A 6,838-nucleotide genomic window follows, 5' to 3' on the forward strand; every position below is an offset into this window, starting at 1 on the left:
TAACTGAGTCTTGTTTTTAGGTCACACAAAATTTCAGAAAATAAAAAGGATCGAGCACTCGTCTCAGTCAACCCAACCCCTACTTTTCCCAACTAAAAAGAGCCAAGGATTATACCAGAAAAATGATGTGCTAGCCTGCAACTCTTTGGGTGTACACCAGGACCTATGAAAGGAATGTGTCTATATTTCTCTGCTTCGGTATTTCCACAGCTGTCACTGGCAGACAGTCCCAGGACCAGCTGTGCAGAAACTGCAGGAAAGGTATGAGCTCCCCAGATGGCTGGCACCCACAGTAGTACATTCGATTCCAATAAGCACAATTCCCAGTAACACAATGTGTTTTGTGAGCGTGCATGTGTGTATGTAGAGGCAAGAAGTGAGCAGAATGTTCTCCTCAAGGTGTGCAAGTCATTTTTGTTTTGTTCACTTGTTTTGAGTAACAGAGGACCAGACAATTAGGTCAGAGAAGTTCTCTGTTTACGGAAATTTCAGTTATGAGCTCACCAATTCATCCGTTCACTGCAGCAGAGATCTGCAAAGGAGAATAAACCAGCAAATAAGCCTGTGGTTCTACTGATTTACACATTCCACTCACTTGTGAGAATAGAGTTTCTGTAGATTATTGGAATGGGTGAAGATAATTAAGTCAACATGAAGCATATGAATATTTCTTACAATGAAAGAACAGCATCAAGAAAAACTCTGAAAATGAGATACCAGGGAACTCAGAGGAAAATCATAAAACATCAAGAAGAATAAAGAAAACATGGTATCTTCAATTCATTTTGCTTTACTATAATAAAATCCATGAGGTTTATTTTGCCCACAGTTTTGTACACTGAAAGTACTGATTGGGCTATCCCCCTAGTTTGACCTCTGGTGAGGCTCTCATGGCTACATCACATCACGGCAGATGGCATCTCGATGGCAGTGCATACTAGAAAGACAGATTATGTGGTGAGACAGGAAGCCAGAAAGTAGGGAGGGATCAGGGTTTTTGTTTTTTTTTTTTTAACAACATTTTTGATATAATTAATTAAGATCCTATAAAAACTGCCTTGGTCTCTTCCATGTGTGGTGCTTCCAATTATCTAATCACCTCCCACCAAGGTCCATTTCCTGAAAGTTCCACCACTTCCCATCATGATACAAGGGGACCATGCTTCTAACATACTGATCTCTGGGAGATAAACTTGAGCCAAAGCATAGCAGACTAAGTGTCAGGAGCCAAAGTTCACAAGGAAAGCCAGAGCACAGAGGAAAAAAGATAAATTGATGATATGGAAATAAATGGAATACAAAAGAACAGCCACAAATCTAAAACTTGATTTGGTAGGATAAATATATGTATATATAATGTATGCATATATATAATATGTATATATGATAAATATATGTATATATAACATCAAGAAATTTTTTGAAAATTGGGATTACACAGGAGACATATTCTTTACCAAATACAAGTGTAGTATTGCATTAAGTTGGATTCTCAGAGAAATAGGCTCTGTGATGGATAACTGTGTGCAGGAAGTTTATTAAGATGTTTCTTCAGGTTCAACACCTGTGGGGAAGTAAAAGAGGATTGGGTAGAGGAGTTGTGGATGATGTAATTGCAACAGATTCTACAACAGGGATGGCTGGAGTCAGGATGGTTCATCAGAATTGTCCACACTGAGATAAGGGGACCTGTCCTTTGTACTCCTGCCATGGTCATTCTTTCTTTCCTGGTGTTGAGATGATCCTCAGGATGGGGGATTAGCTAACCTTGAGTGAGGCAACTCTCTTTAGCAGAGAACAATGCCCTATGGAGGGACTCAGTGACTGGAAGAATGAATGCCTCAGTCTGAAAGTGGGGCTCTTTGTGGTGTCTCAAGTCATCCATTTTATTACAAAGAGAAAATAACTGAACAATTATACTGGAGTGGATTCCTTTGTATCCATATCCTGAGAACTGAAGACAAAGTTCAATAATGTACCTAGAATATGAATTCATTTATTAACTGAGGATAGAATAAAAGGAATTTTACACATTATTAGACAAAAGAATGGATTATTTAATATATTTCAGTGTGACAAGGGACTAATCATTTTAATAAAAATTAAATTATGCCCTTAATTTATTCCCTGTTATTTAATACCTGGATTTGCTGTGAGGAGCAAAGATTTAAAAATCCAATGACTTAAATGGGACAGAAAGTTACTCCTCTTCCAGTTCACAATCTGAATAAAGGGAATTCAGGTGAAGAATAATCCTGACAGGCTACTGATGCAGGTCCCTCCATTTTGTTGTTCTAGCATCGCTAACAGTGACACTTAATGAATATTCCAAGACGTCCCACAAACACACTGCACAGCAAGATAGAGGATGAAGAGAGGACAGGACTCCTCTCTTTAGGAGAGTCTCTGGGATTACAATGTCACCCTTACCTGACATTCCATTAGCGGGGTTTGGCTCTGAGGGGAAGTGAGAAATGCATCTTTATTCTGGGTGGATATGGACCTTGCAAAAGTTATTATGGCTTTTACTTCTTTTTGAGAGAAAGTAACATTGATTATAGAGAGTATTTGTCACCCACATTGTAAGCCAAAATAAATACCAATTAATTAAGATTTTAGCTATAAGAAATATAACTATAAACTACTGGCAAAGCCTTAGCAAGAATGTGGGAAATTAACACCCTCAAATATAGATAATAGGAGCTGGCACTGTGGCATAGCAGGTAAAGCCACCACCTACGGTATCGGCATCCTCTCTGGGCACTGGTTCGAGTCCCAGCTGCTCAACTTCCCAACCAACTCTCTGCTATGGCCTGGGGAAGCAGTAGAAGATGGCCCAATTAGTAGAAACCCAAGCAGGAGAAGATGGCGGATGGAAGTGCTCTCTCTCTCTGTCTCTCTCTCTCTGTCTCTCTCTCTCTCTCTCACTCTGTAATTCTGACAACTAGATAGATAGATAGATAGATCATAAAGGTATTTTTAGGTTTAGGTTTGTTGATCTGGAACTTCCATTTCTAGGTATTTATCTTAAGGAATGAAAAAAATGTGCAAACATATAAGTGCAATAGTGATGATGTTGTTGTATATATTGATGAAGCATCAAGAATGGGAGATTGTTAGATATTCAACAATGTGAGGGGAGTAATTTTATCTTTTTATGTAGTGCTAATTTACCTCTGCAGTGGAATACTATAAAGTCATTAAATATGTTGCAAAGAGTTATGTTCAACATATGCTACAAAGGGAAAAAATTGCAAAGGGTTATGTATAACATGATCTCATTTTCTATGCATAGATAAAAAACTAAAAAAGATACAAGAACAAAAGTTAACAATACTTATTGCTATTTGCCTATATACTTTCCACACACATTTCCTATGTATTACTATGTAAACAAAACATAGAATCATTCAAAAGAATAGAGAGACTCTAAAATGTTTATAGCATTTAAGATGCACGCAGCGTAAGACATGGGATTCATGGTGACTTCATAGAGAACAGCACTTCCATGGTTCTTAAGGGGCATGTAAGCTTTTGTTTTGAAAACAGCAACATGATACAGAAGATCAAGCATGGCTTATGGAACTGAGAGAGCTTTGTTGTGTTTAGGAGTTGAGGCTGGAAAGTTGGGCTACCATCCTATTGCAAAGCTATATGTTATGAAGCCTGAACTCTTTCTTTCAAATAATGAAGACTCAACAAAGTAATTGGCCATGTGGGAAGTCATGCGGGAAGGTTCTAAGTCATGCGGGAAGGTTTGACTGCTGAAATGGAGAAGGTGCCTCTTCCCAGCCCCTTGCCTCCTCAGCTGTGCCTCTCACTCCCCTGCTCACTACTGCCCAACACATGACCAGGAAACTTCTGGGCTCTCTTGGTCCCTCTGCTTTCAGAAGCTCGCTCTCAGTCATTTTAACTTGTTATTTAATGTGTTCCTTCTCCCAGAACATTTGCCATAAGGATGTTCTTTGTCTCTCTGCCCCTCTCAGAAATGTACATTTAATTTATGTTTGCACACTAGTGTGACTATATCACATTAGTGATTTTAGTGCATTTTATAACAGATTTGATCCCTTGCATAGTTCTCCTCCCCAAGCATACATCAGCAGACAATGTCACATCCACACCGAAACACATATGTAGAATTGTTGTCATCATTTGTTTTACCAAAAAAAAGGAATCATTTTTTAAGATTTATTTTATTTATTTGAAAGACAGAGCTACAGATAGAGAAGTCTTCCATCCGCTGGTTCACTTCCCAGATAGCGGCAACGGCCGGAGCTGCGCCCATCTGAAGCCAGGAGCCAGGAGCCTCCTCTGGGTTCCTCATGCGAGTGCCACGGCCCAAGGACCTGGGCCATCTTCTACTGCTATCCCAGGCCATAGCAGAGAGCTGGATCAGAAGAGGAGCAGCCGGGACTAGAACCGGCACCCAATTGGGATGCAGGTGCTTCAGGCCAGGGCTTCAACCTACTGTGCCACAGGAATCATTTTACACACACTTATCTAAGTGTGATTTTCTCTCTCATCAGCAACTAGAAATATTTCCATATTATGTAACCTTACTCTACTCTTTCTTTTTGCCAACTGCATGTTACATGTAGTAGCATCACTGCAATGCAAGAAGAATTCTTATATATATGTTTGTTTCTCTAAGGTAAATTCCTAAAAACAAGGCTGCTGGGTCAAAGGATGTGTGCAATTATAATTTCAGCAGAAAGGGACCAAATTGCTTTCCAATAAGGCTGTAAGAGTACATTTCCAATTGCTTTGGAAATAAATTGCTCTTTTCCCCAGATCTTTTGCAACAATAGATATTATAGCTATTTTCCATGTTATTGTCCTCAGCCTATTGGGAATAACATCATATCTTATTATTCTTTTAATTTGCATTCCTCTAACCATTATTGAATTTCTGCATCTTTTCACATGATGTTTTTGGCCACTGAATTTGAAAGTCTATGAATTATTATTTATACCCTCTTTTTCAATTTTTCCCCTATATAATTCTCCTTTATGGAGGGTTATCTGACTGATCAGTTTACATGGTGGCCATTGACACAGGGTCCTTGAGTACTGCCAGAACTCAAATTTTCCAAAAGTGAACTGACTCATCTGTGCACGTGTCTCCCTTGAGAGGATTAGTAAACCATCCAGAATCTAGATAAACTCCACACAGAAAGACCCAGTCATTCATTCACATACATTTTCTGTGGCAAAATGGGTAAAGAGAACACAAATCCTTAACTCCTAAAACACGTAAATGAGTTAGGCACCTTATCAAGAAATGCAGGCCTGTGGTGGTGGGATAAGGTTCGTCCAGCTGTGTCCCATGCCACCTACGAAAATGTGAACTAGCCTGCAAATAACACATTCTTGGTAACAATGAGATTTCCAGAAGACAGATACAGCTGAGAGGTCTCACAGGGGACTCTGGTGGTAGCATGTGTCTCCCTGGTTGATTAGTCAGTGTCTTCCCTCTCCATTCTGATCTATTCCAGCCAGCTGCACACAGCAGATTATTACCTAGTCACTACAGAACACAGCTCCCATTGTGGAGTTGTTGGGCGACCTGCCATCAAGCTGTGCAATTGCTAAGACCAACCCTTCCCCCAGGAGCCTTTAATAAGTTAAAATGATGCAGCTCGCTTAATCTCCTTGTCACCACAGTGACAAAAATCAAGAGAACTCAGCCTCGTTTCTATGACTAACATCATCTAGTTTTCTAAGGAGGGGTTGCAGGAAGGTTAACACATTGATCAGTCCCTGCTGCCAGTCGCCACCGAAAATAATCCATCTGCCCACCACATCATCATCCATCATTAGCCAAAAGCACAGGCTACTCTAACTCATTCTAACCTCCAAAACAATTTTTAAAAGAAACCTCTCTGATTCTCGTTTCAAAATAGTAACCTCTTTGATAGCAAAAGGATTAAATAACCACAGACATCAATGTGGAAAAGACCATCCCTGCACGTTTGACAGGAAATCTAAGTCAAATCAAGAGAGATGAAATGACTTACCTGATTGCAAGTATTCCGTGTTAGGGTGAACGCTGCCCATTCACACCAAGCTTGACATGTTTGTGGGTGGTTCCCAGGGAAGCTGTGAAGCCTTTGCAATTGCACGTGCCTTGTATGTGTCCGCGTTTTCATCAGAAAAGAGTTCATGGTTTTCATCAGATTCTTACTTGGGGCCCAGATTAAAAACTGGAGTAAATAGTTCCAATCTCAAGGCTTTATGAGGGGGCTCTCATGCAGGTCAAGGACAAAATACAGTCATGCCTCACGTAATGACATTAATAATGCATTCCGACAGCTGCGTCATTAGGTGACTTTATTGTTGCAGGAGTATCAGAGTGGATCTACACTAAGATAGCTATGACACCACTAGGTGATAAAATCTCATGAGACCTCCATCATATGTGTGGTCCATCATTGGCTGAAACATCACTATGTGGACCCAGATTCCAGAGATGTAGGTGTTTTGATGGAGAAGCAAAGGGAATTGTAACTGTCTTTCAACTTGGTTTTTATTCTGTATGTGGTCTTTTCTTTCATGAGGCGGAAGTGATCACAGAGCTTTGAGTATCTTCCATTTGGGCCTCTACTTCATTCTTTGGCATTCAAGGGGCTGGAAGCAAGGATGGACATAGAATGGCTTCAGCATGCTCCACTCATGGGTTCTCCTGCTCTTCTCAGCTAGCATCATCTTTGGGGAAAATGAGCAAGAGGGCCAAGTAGGCCATGGAGGACCGAGAGAACAGAAGACTGGGTGGCCATTTGTCTACACCTTCCTTATCTCCAAGGAGTGGCAAGAGGTGAGACTTTCATGCTAGTTA

The sequence above is a fragment of the Oryctolagus cuniculus genome, chromosome 2 (assembly GCF_964237555.1).
Source record: "Oryctolagus cuniculus chromosome 2, mOryCun1.1, whole genome shotgun sequence".
NCBI lineage: Eukaryota > Metazoa > Chordata > Mammalia > Lagomorpha > Leporidae > Oryctolagus > Oryctolagus cuniculus.